This window comes from Schistocerca nitens, chromosome 9 (assembly GCF_023898315.1).
Source record: "Schistocerca nitens isolate TAMUIC-IGC-003100 chromosome 9, iqSchNite1.1, whole genome shotgun sequence".
Classification (NCBI taxonomy): Eukaryota; Metazoa; Arthropoda; class Insecta; order Orthoptera; family Acrididae; genus Schistocerca; species Schistocerca nitens.
In genome coordinates, this window is record NC_064622.1 from 462437202 (window position 1) to 462455770 (window position 18569).

General features: G+C 38.1%; 1 long non-coding RNA gene across 1 annotated transcript; it reads left to right on the plus strand.

The window, feature by feature from the left end:
- Positions 1-434: 434 nt before the first annotated feature.
- On the plus strand, positions 435-10067 carry LOC126202904 (uncharacterized). The gene is made up of 6 exons (XR_007540197.1): positions 435-960; positions 2496-2565; positions 2698-2772; positions 2905-3232; positions 3329-3563; positions 6106-10067. It is a non-coding gene; the product is annotated as an uncharacterized LOC126202904 (long non-coding RNA).
- Positions 10068-18569: the final 8502 nt, after the last annotated feature.

The window sequence follows — 18569 nt, forward strand, 5'->3', positions numbered from 1 at the left end:
AACAGCGATTCAGAGACTTCAGAATTTGATCACTACTTTAAGAAGTATTATGAAAAAAATGTGAAGTATTGGGATATTGTCATAGAATGTGAGCCGGACTCATGCATTCTCTCCAGGGGCATGTTTGTGTTAAGACATTGATATATATACATGCTAATGCAAAGCAGGTGAAACGTTTGGATAAAGGTATATCCGCTTTGATGTCGCTTGTAGCAGCAAAGCTGTTAGACAGGCTCGTTGTCAACGTGAAAGGAAAGCTAACAAGTAAAATGAAAAACATTCGCTGTAAACACAAATCCAGCATTCTGATGAATAAGGACTCAATTAGGAATGTAGGCAGAGGTTGGGAAGTACCAGTCACAAAATCACGTGAAGTTTACCTTGTAGAAGAAAGTAATATCCTCTGTAACTGTAAGTTAGTGTGCACTGACTGTAAAGTGTGCATTCATAGGTATTCCTACACGTGTATTGATTATAGCATTAAGTTAAATATGTGCAAGCACATACATGATGTTTGCCAACTAGACAGTATGGAGCAAAATCCTTTTGAAATTTCTGAATTACATATCTCCAACATTTGTAGCTACTGCATCTTGTCGTTCATTAATGAGAGAGAAGTGATTCTGAAGCAAGTAAGTGGAAATGCTAATTCCTGCAGCCCAGAAGCATTGGCAGAAGAGAAGAGAAAAATTATTTCTAGGTTTTCAGCAATTGTTTCTGGTATGTCAGCTACTGAAGTTCAGCTGGCTAACAAAATGGTGACTTCATTGAAGGCTAACGTAGGTGCTGTTCGCACCAGTAGTGGTATCTCTTACATCCCACAAATAAGTCTCAAGAGGAAACTTGTCTTCTTTGTTGAAAACAGCCTCCTCTGGGGCACAAGTTCCTCACACCGCATATCCGTGGCAGTTCCTAATGCAGAAGAAACCAACAACATCCTGAGAACACTTCTGGATGAAGGTCTGTACCATTAATTTGCAACTATTTGCTGTTAATATTAAGATATTTTAAATGTTCATGTGCCCAAATCTGCTGTGATTAGTTCTACACTGGGATGTAGTATGAACATTCTGACATGAAAATCACTTCACGTTTTTATCGTTACATAACATGCCTCATACAAATGAAGATAGTGACATAAGTGCCCTGGCAATTCCATCACTTTATACAAACTGATAACCATAATCTAGGTTATAATACACATGTAGTTACTCCTTCAGGTAGACAATATTTTACATGGTTATCACTGAAGACAATAATCTAATGTGGTAGTGCATATGGTGTTACTTCTTTAGACAGACACGGCTACTACTTGTCATTATCATCATTCAGTACATTTTCTACAGTATGATATAGTATCAATAACATTCAGATATCTTCCCATGTGTGCTTCAGTATTATTATTACTATTTTGTCATACTTCCCCTTTCAGATTTTATTTATAAATTTCATGTTCATGTGATGTGGAGGTTTTTCATGTAGCTTTAGTCGTGACTGAATCACTCTTCCCTGAAAAACCTGTGGGTTTTGTTTTAGCTCCCACTATGGCTCGGATAGTATTTTTTGTAGTCTAAAAGCATTGAGGAAGTTAGTTTTCTCAGAACCCCAAAAAATAATACATTAGGTAATGACTGAAATAAAATAAACACAAGATATATTTTTTATACTTTCATCAATGATATTATTTATGGTGTTCATGATTTTGTTTTGTTACTTAGTATCCTGTATACCTGCTAACTCCACAATATCTTTTTGACACTTTTTTTTTTTTGATCAAATAGTGTATTTCACATATAAATTCCACAGACTGTTTTGTGGTGAAGTGAACAATTCCTGGGTTAGCATAGTTTAATTATTTTTTACTTGCTGTGGTGTGCTGCTGTATTTCCACTCAGTCATTCTATCAGTATAGCTGGAACCTGCAAATAAGTTTGAACTTAGACTGGACCAAGCATGACATATCATTGTGTACTCTGATATCATCCTCTATTCAGATGACTCACAAGTAATAGGCTGCTATAACACTGATGAAAATTTAATATGCCGCACTGAGTAAATGCTTGGAGAATAAAGTGCTTTCTCTGTATGCCAGATTAAGTATACCATTAGAATTACTGAGTGAAAACACAGTGGCACACACAGCAGTGAGACATGCAACATGCATTCCTGTTATGTGATGGTAATTTCATGAAGTGGACCACACTGCATCTGATTTATCTTCTATTTCACACATACGCAGTGCCATTTTTCTGTTCTATGTATGGAACATGATTTAAAATCCTGTACCTGTCAGTATGTATGTGCAACAAACTTTGAGTCAACCAATGCAGCAACAGCTCCAAAATAGCACACCAGGTATTAGATTAATTCTGTGTTATGCACAATACTGAAATGCCTTGTGAGACATCTCTATATTCATGTATGCCCAATGTTACTTCCCTGTTCCAATATACAATGCCTGCATTCTGATTTAATGTATAATTGTTTACTTACAGGACAGACACTGAGTGTGAGCAGCAACTTTTGGCATGCCATGGCAGCAAGAGCTTCCTCACACCACACCAGGTATGAGATTAATACTATGGTATGCACAAAACTGAAATACCTCATGGGTCATCCTTATATTCATGTATGCCCAATAGTTCTTTTCTGTTCCAATACTCAATGCCTGCATTCTCATTTAATGTTTACTTACAGGACCTGTCAGCAAATGAGTTTAGGAAGGTGCTTTTGATATACCATGAAAACAAGAGCTTACACACAACACACCAGGTATGAGATTAATGCAGTGTTATGCACTATACAGAAATGCCCTGTTATTCATCCCAAAATTCACATATGCTCAATGTTACTTTTCTGTTCCAATGCACTATGTCTGTGCTCTGATTTAATATTTACTTTCAGGGCCCATCAGATTGTCTGTGTGGCACAGCAAGTGTCACTGAACAATGGCAGCAACACATCCAACATGCCACCTATGTCTGTCCCTGTAGCTGTGTGGTTAGAGAGACTGATAGCTACGCAGGGTCCCAGGTGCAATTCCTTGCCAAGTCGGAGAGAGTATCCTCTCGGAGGCTGGGTTATGTGTTGCATTTCAAAAAAAGGTAAAATTGTGATAATGGCAAGTCACCAAAGTGGTATCATCTGGTGAAGACTTGCAGTAGGCATCCGAATGGTCCTGCATAGGATCTCCCGGACAGAAATGCCACAAGGTCATTTCTTTTCACTCTAGGTATGAGACTGATTCTATGTTACGCACATTATTGAAATGAGTTGTGAGTTATCTCAGAATTCGTATATGCTCAGTCAATTTAATATTTATTTGCAGGGCTGTAGAGTAAGCATTGAGTAGCAGTGTATACTATGATGCATTTTCATGACTGACACCTAGCATGGCAATACAGTATGCCACTGTAATGGTGTCAATAGTGTTGTGTAGTTTGTCTGCTCCAATGGATGGTGGTGTATGAGAAATAGACTTGTCAGGAAGGCCAGTCGGACCTCTGTACCCCAGGTTTGCATTTTGGCCAGTGGATATTTGGAGCAAATCCAGTAATACTCAGGTACGAAAACGTTTATTTATTTATCTTTAACATCACAGGATCGTGTTTCCATATCTGCATCCATCCCCCGCCCCCATTCCCCAGGGAGACGGGTCATAACTATTTTGTGAGTTTGTGCATGGACCACATGAGGCTCCTAGTAATTGAATCCTTTCTACTTTTCCAGGCTGCATTAACTCTCCCGTGCTCGTCCATCCCTGTCCTCACTCCTTCCCATCTTCCCTTTCTTTAGAGCTCTGTTTCCTTGCTTGCACTGGCCTGGCTATCCTGGTTTTTTGCTATCCCTTACAGTTTTATTCTTCTTGCTTTTCACTTTCCTATTTGGAGTTTTTGGTCCCTCTTTGGAGTTGAACTCCTCTAAATTTTGTCTCCATGGTGTGAGCCATACATGAAGTCTTTGGCTTCAGGTAAAAAATGGAAGAACTGGTAAGGCCTCATGCCATTGTCCTTTTCATGCTCTACAGCTAGCACAGTACCCATTTCATGTGCTTGGGGTGTTATGTACTCTTTTGGTTGAGTCCTCTGACAACACAGGGATCACAGTTCTGATAATTGAGCTGCTACTTTCCCGTGTATGCCTAGGAGTAGTGGCTTGTTGTTCTGGAGCATTGGAACTCCCCGCAACAACTCCTATTCCAAGTGGCCCTTGATGTGACTGAGTAGTGCACAAGGGGAAAGCCCCTGATTGGCTTTGGAAAAAAAAGAAAAAGAAAAACGGCCGTTCTATGGCTATCCTTTAGTCGGGAATGACTCTTTTTCACCTCTTTTGAACCTATAACTTTCCCCTCCCTGGATATCCCTTGACGGGAGGAGGGTCAGACTCACTGGCTTGGGATGGAGATTTCTTCCTGCTAATGGTCTGCATCAAGACTGACAAGGACACCTTCCCACTACCAGCCCATTATTTTTGGTGGAAATTGTCCAAGACAAGTTTGGCTGCTCTATTGATCATAATTTCTGCTGCTGAACAGTCTGTGGCACTTTATGCCTGTGATCATCTTCACAACATTTTCATGTCCATTACTCCTCAACAGCCTTTGAATATGTTTCAGGGTGTCATTCCTCATAGGGACCTCATCTTCCAAACTGGTGAACTGCAGGCCAGTCTGGAATGGCAAGGTATTCATTTTGTTCAGAAAGGCCCTAAGGACAACCACACTGATAATGACCACTTCATTCTGGTCTTTGAAGGGGATACCCTCCCAGAAAATGTCAAGTGATGTAAAGCTATACGGTTTCACATCAGAAATTCCTTTTTGCTCAGTCTTGGGCTGACTCTTGGGGTCCACCCCCTGCCCAATAAACTTCTTGCAATAAGGGGACTCTCACTGCATGGCCCACAGCAGATCTACCATCCTCTGCTATCTTTGTATTGGTCATACCAGGTTGACTCAAGCATCTTACTCCATAATGATCTGCCCCCCCTTCACTGTCATCCATATTTTACTAGACTCCCCCATCTTTTGGCCTTTCGCATTAAATATGCTCTTCCACTCTGCATTGTTACAGACGTTAGCAGATGACCTTGCGTAGTTACATCTGTCTTCGGTTATCATCATAAAAGTGGTTTGTCCTGTATATTTAAGTACCTGAATGGTCTTCCATAATTGGAGGCCTTCATCATTGCCTTCATGCCGGCCAGGTTTCCCTCCCCCTTTTCTCTCCATTTTGTGCTCTTTCCTCGCCACCCCTCGATTCTTGTGTCATGTACCCCTGGCGTTGTCCCGGTTGTGTCAGTCATGGTGTGATGTGGGGACCGGCGTGGGTTTGCAGTGATTCCAGCACCCTGTTGCACATAGCATAATTGAGGCACATTATGATTTCTTTACTCTTCCTGCCACCCCAGTGTTCGTTCTGCATCTTTGTTTGCTCCCACAGCCTCTGACATTTTGTATCTTGGGACCGATGATGTCACCATGTGGTCCCTTTCCCCATTTAAACAATCAATCAATATCTGCATCCAAAAGACAAGCAGTGAGACTTAGTATCTGCTCTGTTAGCATCTGTGTCAGGATGTTACTCGGATTAATGACAAGTTTGAAATTATTACTTGTTTCCAAATACAAAAGGCATTTTTGTTCCCTGATAAATTAGGGATACAAAACTATGTGGCTGTATTATGGAAATAACAACCAGTTAAAAATAAAACATTCTGGAATATGAGAAATTTGGTTACAGATAACTTTTGAAATAATGGGATTTTTTTAAAAAGTAAAATATGTACTGCAAAGTGGAACCAAGAAGGCTTTCAGCTGAGAGTTATATTGCTACATTCAGAATTACTTAGCCACTCATTCCTAATTCCACCACCATGTCTTTATACTGATCCTGAAATAATATTTATTTATGAAATTTATTTTTAGGTAAATGAGGTAAATTATCAGGAAAATTGATTGTAAACAATCAGATGTAGATATATTCCCAGCTATAACAAGAAAATATTTATATGTTTAACAGTTGTATGTGTGTTACTCATCTAGCTGGATCGAAAAGGAATATATATTACAAGTTTATGATTGCAACTTACTCTGTTGTAATTTAGGGATGGTACACGGTCAACAACAGCATTGCACTGAGTCTTAATCACAATCATCACTGCCCAGCTCGGCATGGGAGCAGATTGACCAAGCAATGCTAGCATTCTAGGCTGGTGGCAAAAGCAGCATCAGTTGCTGGCCATGCATAATATCCCACATGTCAGCAGAACTGCCATACCAGAGGCTGGTGAAGAAGAAAGAAAGATCGACGTTTGACATCCTGTCAACAGTGAAGTCGTCAGAAACAGAGCACAAGCTCTGGTACTTTCAAGGACAGAGAAGAAAATCAGCCTTGGCCTTTCAAGGGAACCATCCCAGCATTTGCCTTGAGTGATTTAGGGAAATAATGGATAACATAAATCTGGATGGCAGGACACAGAAGAGAACCAACATGTTCCTGAATACAAGACCAACGTGCTATAAACCTTCATGCAGAAGTGTTCTCAGTAACTTGTTGGTTAATTCTGTATCAGGAACTCCCATGGATATGCGGCTTGAGGAATTTGTTTTCTTCACTGAAAACAGTCTCCTCTGCAGTGCAAGTTTTCTCCTGTGACTCGTTTGTGGGCTAATGAAAGATATACCACTACTGCTGTGAACAGCACCTACATTAGCCTTCAATGAAATCATCATTTTGCTAGTCAGCCCAACTTCAGTAGTTGACATACCAGAAACAATAGAAATAATTTTTCTCTTCTCTTCTGCCAATGCTTCTGAGGCATAGGAACTAACTTGCTTCAGAATCACTTCTCTCTCATTAATGAAAGAGACATATCTCCAACATTTGTAACTAGTACATCTGGTAACTCAGAAATTTCAAACAGATTTTCTTCTGTACTCTCTACTTGGCAGACATTATATATATATGCTTGCACATATTTAACTTAATGCTATAGTAAATACACGTGCAGGAATACCTGTGAATGCACACTTTACAGTCAGTGCACACTAATTTACAGTTACATGAAGTTTATCTTGTAGAAGAAAATATTATCCACTGTGACTTTGTGGCTGGTACTTCCTAACATCTGCCTACATTCCTACTCGAGTCCTCATTCATAAAAAAAAAATACTGGATTTGTGCTTACAGTGAATGCTTATCATTTTACTTGTTAGTTTTTCTTTCAAATTGACAATGAGCCCATCAAGCAGCTTTGCTGTTACAAACAACATCAATGCAGATAGACCTTTATCCAAATATTTCACCTGCTTTGCATTAGCATGTATATATTTCAATGTCTTATGCATTCTCTCCAGGTGCATGTTTGTGTTGAGTCCGGCTCTCCTATGACAATATCCCAACACTTCACATTTTTTCATAATACTTCTTATTCTTAAAGTAGTGGCCAAATTCTGAAGTCTCTGAATCGCTGTTGAGTTTCTGCAATGCTTTTACCAACGATTCTTGAAACACAGCAACGTCTCTTACCTGCATTAACGACTTAACAAGTTTGTACATCTTGTTTCTCTTGTCCAAATTTTGAATTTTCCACTTATTATTTGTCTTCCAGGCTCTGTCGACATGCCAGGTGCAGAAAAGTCTCATTTTAGGAGGTCCAGTTGTTTTGTTCCAAGCGATAGTATACGATTCGGCCAGATCTGTCGTGAATACTTTTGGGGAAATATGTCCAACCTGAGATCTGTTCAACTGAGACTTAACACAACTGAAAAATATACTCAAATATCTGAGTCATTCCTGTTAGATATGAGGAAAGTACATGGAAATCCATGCCTCATATCATCTAGTACAAGTAGTGTGGTAACTTCAAAATCATAGCCATTTAGGCCATGAGTTCCATCAACACAAATACAATCACTTCCATATTTAACTAATATTTCATTATATTGTTCATTATAATTAACACAAAGTCTTCACTTCTCAATTCAGGGTGAAGATCATTAATTGTTTCTTGAGGCTTATAGAACAATACACATGGATTTTCATTTTGCTGCACTTCTTGCTCCCAACCGTCAATGCTGATCACATCATTTGGATGTTTGACTTTGTAGCTGCATAAAACCTGTCTTCAATGTTATGCAAATCCTGCATCATTGTAAGATGCACTCTCCCGAAATTTGAATTCTGCACTGTTTCTTGAATTTTATGGACAGCAGGAAACAGGATTCCTGCAGCAATGTCTTCAGCTATCTTCATCTGTTCTTTTACTGTCAGATTCAGATGACTTAGGTCCAGATGGTGACCAACATGAGTGGTCAGAAAATTAACATGGCAGTTTCCTTCCTTGCATTAGACTTAAATCTCTTCAGGCAATTTCCATTGATTTTGTTGCTCCTGTCAATTTTAGATGGCTGCGCCCATCACCTTTGGAGATAAACTGACCTGAGAAATGGCAAATATAATAACTAGCGCCAAAGCTTTTAACAAAGTTGGAATGTGTAGCACATTCCATTTTAAAAATTCTTCTTCACTGGAGAATTCTAGGCTTCTGGTTTCACACATAATGCTTGTGCAGACTGGAAAGATCCATCCAGCACTTTTTAGAATTGGTTTCAAATGCACACATCGTACACTCAAACCTTTTCTGTTGTGTTTCACCATGAATATTTTGTTGATGGCATTTTAAACTGCCTTTACAAGTAAAATCCTTGTCGCATAAATAGCAGTGGCAAGTACACTAACATTCATTACTTGTAACAGGAGGCATCATTTCGCTCAGTTTCTGTAGGTTGACTTTGGATATATGCCTTTCAGAGTCTTGCAGTAACTGTACTTGTTTCTGCAAATTTCACATTTAAAAGCTGTCATTTTAAAACACTATTACAACATACAGATACAAGTGGTAAGAACAGCCACAATGTACAGTATCTCTTTAAATCAACTGCTTAGTTCATGGTTCAATACTAGAAATAAGACTAATCTACAGTAAAGATGTAAATGTAGTTACTTTGGGGTAGAAGGTATTCATTGTTCAAGAACACACCATATAAATAACTTGTCTCTTCAAAATATGTAACTAGCAATACATTCAATTTAAGAGAAGATTAAATAGTTAACTGGTGGCCAACTTCCTCTACTCCATTCACAAATTTGTTTGTAGAACTAACTGATGTACCAAGTGTACCAAATAACATAAATTTTATGGAAAATTTTACCTCTGTGCATGTTCGAATGAGTAATATGTTCTGTATAAATATGTGTGGTAGACCAATTTTTGGTTTGATGCTGCGTGGCTACAAAAGGATAAGAATTTTTTGTACACCAGCGTATTGTGGATTTACACATTGTATTTAAATTTTATTATTACTTCTTAAATGAAGATATGTTTAAGACTTCTTTATTTACTTCACGTCCATGAAAACCACTTCACATAGAATCTGTGGATGACGTGTTAGCATATTTATTCTTTTGTAAATAGATGTATGATGTATGATTTCACTGTGAGCTTGGCACACTGGAGGGTATTATTTAATGTATACACTAATTTATTTGTATTTGTGTCTGTTACTTTTTTTCGCTTTTAAATGACCTTTGGGAGTTATTTGTCTGTAATTATTTTACTCATGAGTATTGTCTTCATTGCTTAAGTCTCTCAGTATTTTTGGAAAATGGGAAGTGAGCCAGTAATGATGTTTGGGTCCCACAATCAACAGTAATCATAATTTAATTGGAGTTCTGAGTTATTTCAAAACACTCAAGAAAGATTATTATTTTGGGTGAAGCTGGGACACATGCTTCTGTCCCTTTGGAAATGTTCAGAGCTGTTTCATTGTAGTAAGCACTGAAAAATCTTTTAATAATTTATAATAGAGTTAACACACCGAAATTAATGCTGAAGTTCAACAGTCAGAAATACTGTTGTGTGTATCACGCTACCAAAACCAACTGACAGTTTGACCTATCAGATGTCCACCTGTACGTCACTTACAATTTGTTCCCACATTTGTTTGATTCTGATGTGTTGTTATAAAAATTTTACTGAGTCAATAAAAGTATGTCATTTAAGAATGTGTGTGTTTTTTTTTTTTTAATTTCCTTGCTCATTTAACATAGTTGCAAACTAGTAATTGTGTGGGAGATCTGAAGTGGTGCTGCTGAAACTTCACAGTAATGTAATAGCTTTGTGATTGTGTTCTGCATAAGACACTTTCATTTGGATCTGTATTGTTAATCTGGATGACAAGAAATTTCAGAACCATTTCTTACTAGCGAACTTTTTCACATGATCTTTGTAACACAAGGTGTAGTCGTATAAAAACAATTAAATTGATGAGAAAAAATGTTCAGAATGTACATATGAATTACTAAATTATCAGATGTGTTTGCTCTTGTGCACCTAAAGTATAGCAAGTTGTCTGGGTAGCTACAGAGAAATGAAAGTGCTACCACAAGAGCCTGTCTATTTGGTGTAGGTGGCACTATTACATGTAATCTGGAATACCAAAAATTTTCATATTCTCAAAATATTTTACTAGCTGAAAATACTTTAATATGTACTAAAATATCCAAACCTTTTACTTTGGCACGAACAAGCAACATTTTTTTGGCACTTGGAGCATTATGCAGAAGGCCTTTGAAGAGAAGTGGCAATACTTGTAACTAACAGAGACAAACATCACAATAAAATTCGGATAAATCATGAAATATATAATCATTACAAGTTACAATATGCAATACAGATAGACTTCCCACCCATATTCAATTTCTAGGGAAGTGCTTTTGTTGTGTCACAGTGAACTTTCAACACACATGAAAGTTAGAGTTTTGAACCAACATAAATTTAAAACTGAGCTAACTGTATAACTCGGTAACCACCATTTAAAGTTATTGATCTGTAGAAGGCTATGTTAATCCTGAGTTACTATGTACATATCAGAGGAAGAGTAAATTTCTTTTGTATGTACCTACTTGTGCATTTACTGGTATATGTATATCACTCTAGAGCATCTTCCAATAATTCATTAATACCTTGACTGCAGCTGTTCCGAAAGTGGCAGCTTCTAGGAGAGCAAATACTGACAACATATTTCACTTCCAGAGGATCATTTTATATCAGATGGGTCAATTCCCTGACAAATGTAATGAACACATTCATTAACGGTTCACTTGATGAAAACATCACAAAAGGTAAACATTTTCAACTAAAATATCTGATTTCTTTCACAATCTGTAGAAGTATATTGAAACTCGGTGGAAAGTTACAAGTTTGGAATCAAATTAACACATCACAAGATAAATGATAAATGACTATAATTATTATTCTAACCCATGTGAAGCAATGGAACTTCTATTACTGAAAAATAAATTTGTAGGGTTTTATACATGGATTCACGTACTCTATTTACCCTTTACTGTGTCCCTCCCTACTATAGATTTTTATCGGCTAAGAATAATGATGGCCATGGGTGTGGTGCAACCTCTTTTAATTTCAGTTTGTTCTTCTGTGGTTTCCTTTAATAGAAGAACATGCAGGAGTGTATGATGTCTTTCACTTCCATTTTCATCAGTAAAATAAATAGCCAGCCGGTGTGGCCGAGCGGTTCTAGGCACTTCAGTCTGGAACCGCACGGCCTCTATGGTCACAGGTTAGTTAGGTTTAAGTAGTTCTAAGGACATCACATACGTCCATGCCCAAAGCAGGATTCAAACCTAAGTTCTAGGGGACTGATGACCTCAGATGTTAAGTCTCATAGTGCTCAGAGCCATTTGAAAATAAATAAGTGTCCTTTTATCAGTTTATTTTCTTAAATGCATAAATGATATAGCAATCCATTCATGTGGTTTGTAACTCCACAAAAAGTCAAATAAAAAAGCTGAGTTTTGAAATGAAATAAATTTTGTCTTCTTGTGCATCAGTTCAAAAGTTGTAATGTACAATTTCTGAAATTATACTATATCTAACACTATAATGAGGTATAATTTATATTTTTACAGAAAATGGGCACATGATGATTTGCTGAAAGTGGATAAACAACCATGACTTTTGGTACATTACATTTGGTATAAAATGTTAGTTTGCTATTTCATTGTTTTAGTAAATCATTTAGAGACCACCAAAAAATTTCATACAATATTTGGAAACACCTTGTTATATTTTAGAAATGGTACAATAAAGTAGTTCCTTTAACTCATTTACGGCCGTAATTGGGTGCAGTTACCCACAACAGAGCCTGATGTTGTGTGCTTGCCAGCATGGTGGTGAAACACCCATCACTGTGCATGCAGCATTCAGTGTGTTTGAAGGAAACATTATTGTGCTCTCCAGACTGATTTAAGTGAGATCATATTGTTCATCAGAATGAAGCAAGGAGTACATGCTGAAGTAATGAACAAATCACTATTTACACAGCAGTGGCTTACACAGATGCAATGGAATATGAAACTAGACTGATAACTGATTATCTTCAAGATGATAAGCTAGGTGTTCATGCTTTTAATCAGAAAAGAGAACTTCAGGAAAAAAATTTATAATCTTAAAGTAATGGAAATATTCTGTGATGGAAACAGAGCATCAGCTTTGGCTTTGAGTGAAAGCTAGACAACCTCTCATAACTGACTGCACGTCTTCTGTACAATGTACAAACTCCCTAAATAAAAGATGTAATAATGTAAGTTCCAATGGTGAAGGTGAAAACCTAAGCTGACCAGGTACAACTGCATTGGAATAATACCAGGTCTGAAACTTCCTGGCAGATTAAAACTGTGTGCCCGAAGGTCCCGAGTTCGAGTCTCGGTCGGGCACACAGTTTTAATCTGCCAGGAAGTTTCATATCAGCGCACACTCCGCTGCAGAGTGAAAATCTCATTCTGGAATACCAGGTCTGTCCCAAACACTCAAGTGCACAGGCGCTGTACCATCAGTAAATATACAGTAAATGAGATTATTGTTAGGTATAAACTGGAAGTCTGTGCCATTTCCAAATGGCAGCCAGAGTGTTCAAGAAAAAACATTCATAAATTATTTCATTGCTTGTTGCATTAGTGAAAACTTTTCATTGTTTAATATGCAGTGGGTTATTATTAAACCAGATTCTGAATGAGGACATTAGCACTAATTGTTGGACAACATGCCAGGTAACAATGTGAAAAAAATGTAGTTAAATCGCTTGACAGAAAGGGGAGTAAATTTGTATGGCCAAAAGAGGATGATAAAAGTTGACAAGAACCTATCACAGAATACTGGGAAAGATTTAATTCTGGTACTAAAAAATTTAATCTTTCACATTAAATCTGTTATCTTAATGCTCTTCATTTGGTCATAAACATGAAACTGCACAATTATTTTAATAATCCAGGCTTTCGCAATAACCTATACTTAACATGTTACATCTGCAACATTTCATATACTGAGTTCCACGAGCCCAAAACAGAGGCAGTAGTATTATTTAATTGCCTCATTCTATATTAACACTAGGTTTTAATTTTTTTAGGAGAAAATGTGTACGGAGTGCTTCATAAGATCTTAGTTTTGTATGGAGATACCTTAATATGAACAACATACAACCAAGTAGCTTATGGATTTTATTTTCATGTTCTTCCTTCACTTTCAATTGTACAAATGATATGTCCGTAAGGATGGAACTGCCCACAGACGTTTTTAAAAATTTACAGTATATCAACTATCTCTCCCTGGGATTACTGAAGTGTCCGATCCCACATGTCTGCTTTGACCCATGAGATCATCAAGATGGCGGAAATGGCTATTCTATGCGCCCCCATAATGACACCTATGCTGTGCCTACATACGCACGGCAACAAACACGAAAATACGTATAAATAAGAGGTCAACCGCAGCTGACGATATCAAAACAACGCCAACAGCAAAAACCACGGAAATTGGTATCAGACGTTTCCCTTGACCACAGCTGACAATACCAAAACACCAATATCTACATATAAAACTACGAAAATTTGAATCGATCATTTCCCTTGACCATATAGGTCAACCACAACTATTGATACGAAAAAACCAACGCCTACAACTACGTAAAACAAAACCACAACACCTCAAAATTTCAAAAGTCAAACATCATAAACTCGGCGCCGTAATGACGTCACACACAGCACCGTAATGTCATGGGTAAGAGCAGGCGGGGGAATCGGACGCTCCCTCACACACTATCATCAACACTTTGCCAGTGAAATTAATTTGAGTTGTAGAATATACAATGACGCTGGTACTGGTTAACATATAATAACAAACAATTAAAAAACGGAAGTGCTTCTTTACTCATATTGTGGTGAAATATACACGTACAGTTGAAAAGCTTTTCCAGCACATTAAATCTATTGTAATTTCACAATTGTGCCTTGAAATCAATTTTTAAAGCTTATGCAAACAGACATTAATTTAACATTCACTCCAGAAAGTCTGAAAATTATATCTTGTTAGGTGTTAAATTTTGCCAGATAGAAGACATGTTTGCTGTGGAGATACCTGGCACAGCTGAGACCAATTGTGCACTTTTTTTTGTAACATATGAGAAAACAATTTAGCACTGAATTCTTTAAATACGAGAACTCAGTATTCAGATGTACAGCCTACGAAGAAACATGCTTCAATTCGAGAAAGAGCACCCAAAACTAAAAATGGAAAAACCTACCCTCAAAGAATAGTTTGCTTGGAGAAAGTGGAACCACAGTATACTTGACACTTCAGTTTCAGAACCCAGACAGTATATGTGAAACAAGCACCAATGTTCACTGTACTTCCAAAGAGCATCAAAATTACTTTGTTCAGTGAATAACACGAAAAAACAGCTTGGATCGATCTAGCAAGAACAGTTTTGCTGAAAAGTTTTAGGGGTGGAAGAAGAAGTAGCACAGCATGAAGGACGTTTTACAGCCGTGAAGCACTGCAGCATTTATTTCCTCCATAACTGCTCAGTGACAAACATACACATCATCATTATTTTTTTAAATGGTTTGAATTACATTTACGAAATTAATAAAGCTGTTGGTTAAAAACCGACAGGACAGAGAATAACGACAGATTATTTTCCAGAAACGTTTGCAGCAGCATATAGCACACTAATCACACAGAAACAGTCACAATTCCTTATAACATCGTTTTAATGCGCAAGGATGGCATTGGAAGAATTTACGAGTTAAAATTCTCATTAACCATGCAAATACTAACGAAATATGTGATAAGCAAATATCTTAATGCTTTCATTAGGCATATCTACTTTACGGCATTCCTATATTCTTTAATTTTCGTGAGCTACTATGAGGGCCTACATACACAAAACGACTTTACTGTCTAAAATCAACGTTATACAGAAAGAAGTCAGAGTTATTCGACTGAATCCGTGGCTTTACTACGGACGTAAAGCCGGGTTCACACACGCAACGAAAGTATCGCCACAAGTCAAGTCATTCTGGAGTGGCGCTGTGAACTACCGTTCACACAGGACGCCACAAATTCTTCGTAATTGCGCAGTTTGCAAAATGGAGTCACTTGTCTCAGCTGATTAAAAGGCTGTACATATTACTAAATAAGATGTTTTGGAAACATAATAAATGTAAAATATTACTTACCAAAGCGTTTCTCGTCTCTCTAGTCTCGATTACATGTTTAAGGAACCGGTCTGCAGCTTCAAACCAAGCAAGGCTGGGTTTATAAATACCATCTGTAGACGCACCACTCTTAAGTGATTTCAGTACTTTTTTTTGTATTAGTTCATGTAAGCATTTCGAATGCTTCGAATTTTTAATTTTGTTGTAGCTACATCAATTCCAGGTACATATTCACGCATACTGTTTACTATTTCAATTAATGCAGCATCTCTCAAATTTCTGTCTTTGTATGATTCGCTTTTGCGGTTCCAAATGCATTCTCGTTCTTGATACACCTCCAAGAATCTCATCATTGTCGCTGTTGACCACGTTTTCGACATATTAATAGCAAACGCACAAACAAAAGCTCTATCTGCGAACCAATACGCACTAGAAAGGTTTGAATCCAGCCGCGAGGTAGCAATCGAATGACGTTATTCGATTGTGGAGAAGGCAAAATGGCGCAACAAAGTAGAGCCTAGTTCAACTTTTTGTGGCGTGACAAAAGTTGCGCTTCTTAAATGGCGCCACCGAAAACCAGGCGTTCACACATGCAACTACAAAGTAACTGAAGTTCGACATTAGCAGTGGCGATACTTTTGTTGCCTGTGTGAACCCGGCTTAACAGATTCAAGACCATTGTTTTCGCATTGTATGTTTGCTCTGCTGTTTTCCTCAAATGAACGTATTATGATAAGTGAATTAGTTATATTTTGTTTTCTATTGCTGGCGATGCTTTGAGTTCTCTATAAATATTTTTATTTCTTTAATAATACACATTCATATTATATTACTATCCAGAAAAACTTAAATTTCTTATCATTACTGAATTTCATCGCAGTCTAACATGTGTTGGACTGTGACGATAACAACTTTCATGTAGCTTCCAGTTCGCGGAACAGGCGGCTGTTTCGGGGAGGGCCTAGGGATAGGCATGGAAGGGGGTGAATGGGCGGGACTTGTTCCGGGTGAAATCCTAGGGCACGTGTTGATGGGTACTGTGCCATCGGACTTTCCACCGCTAGGGAACTATTTTAGGCACGCTGCGTCACATCTACCTGAGCGAGACAGACGTGTAAGCAAGCAGAGCTGTCTTTCCGCCCTGCCCTTCCAGTAGCTGTTCAGTGGTGTGACTGCATAGATCTAGAGTGCGTATATGTTTGTTGCTTTGTTCCCTCTTTGCAGGATTCTATATCGCTTCCCGTGTTTTCGTCACATTTTTTGTTTCCTTTGGGAGAAATGTCATGCGGCCGTGGTTGCACAGGTAAAGAGATTCTGGATATGCTCACAAGGAGCGACTGTGAGTGTTAATTGTCTGATGTTGCTAGTCTAGCAGTTGTGAGTCTTCAACAAAATCTTGAAGCTGTAGTCCTCAGCCCTTTACACCAAAGTGGAACGCAAGTATTACAGTCAGCAGTTCGTCTGAATCCGAGTGATCAGAAAATGACGTTTAAACGGTTCGGAAGAGAACTCGCTTAAGTGACACATCTGACTGGAAAGAAACCAGTTTGCAGCCGTTAAACCATTACTTTGATGATCGAGTTCAGGACACAAATGTCAAGTAGATACTGCCACAAGCATTCTTTTATTCTTGTGATATTTATGTCTGAAAAACTGTTGCAGTTTATTGCAGACGAAACAAATCGTTTTTACGTTTGACGGTCGAGTATTCACAGATTCTGTAGTATTTTCTCAGGTGTAAAGTGGAAAGCCACTGGATTTGAGAAAATGTATTGTTTTTTGCTATTTGTCTTCTAATGGAGCAAGTTAAGAAGTTAAAATTAAGTGATTATTGGTCCACACCAGTTTTCAGCGAAATTATGTCACGAGACCACTTTTGCCAACTTCTGGGAATGCTACACTTCAGTGGTACTGCGAGTACTGGAGGCGACGGTCTATTTAAAATGAGGACAATTGACTAAGTTCGTAAGACGTTAAACAATTCATTTCGTCCACGTAACAAGCTTTGTATAGATGAAAGTCTCTTGCTGTTCAACGGACGGTTATCTTTTTAGCAACTTATTCTGAATCTACTGCGCTTGGTTGGAATAAAGACATTTGTACTGTGTGACTGACTGAATGGCTATATTTTGGATTTTATTGTATATACAGGCGCAACAACAGAAATTGGGTTCCACAATTAAGCGGAAAGTGGCGACCTAGTGGCAACTCTTGTTGTTGTTGATGTTGTTGTTGTGGTCTTCAGTCCTGAGACTGGTTTGATGCAGCTCTCCATGATACTCTATCCTGTGCAAGCTTCTTCATCTCCCAGTACCTACTGCAACCTACATCCTTCTGAATCTGCTTCGTGTATTCATCTCTTGGTCTCCCTCTACGATTTTTACCCTCCACACTGCCCTCCAATACTAAATTTGTGATCCCTTGATGCCTCAGAACATGTCCTACCAACCGATCCCTTCTTCTAGTCAAGTTGTGCCACAAACTTCTCCCCAATCCTCTTCAACACCTCCTCATTACTTATGTGATCTACCCATCTAATCTTCAGCATTCTTCTTTAGCACCACATTTCGAAAGCTTCTATTCTCTTCTTGTCTAAACTATTTATCGTCCATGTTTCACATCCACACATGGCTACACTCCATACAAAACTTTCAGAAACGACTTCCTAACACTTAAATCAATACTCGATGTTAACAATTTTCTCTTCTTCAGAAACGCTTTCCTTGCCATTGCCGGTCTACATTTTATATCCTCTCTACTTCGACCATCATCAGTTATTTTGCTCCCCAAATAGCAAAACTCCTTTACTAATTTAAGTGTCTCATTTCCTAATCTAATAAGCCGGCCGCGGTGGTCTCGAGGTTCTAGGCGCGCAGTCCGGAACCGTGCGACCGCTACGGTCGCAGGTTCGAATCCTGCCTCGGGCATGGATGTGTGTGATGTCCTTAGGTTAGTTAGGTTTAAGTAGTTCTAAGTTCTACGGGACTTATG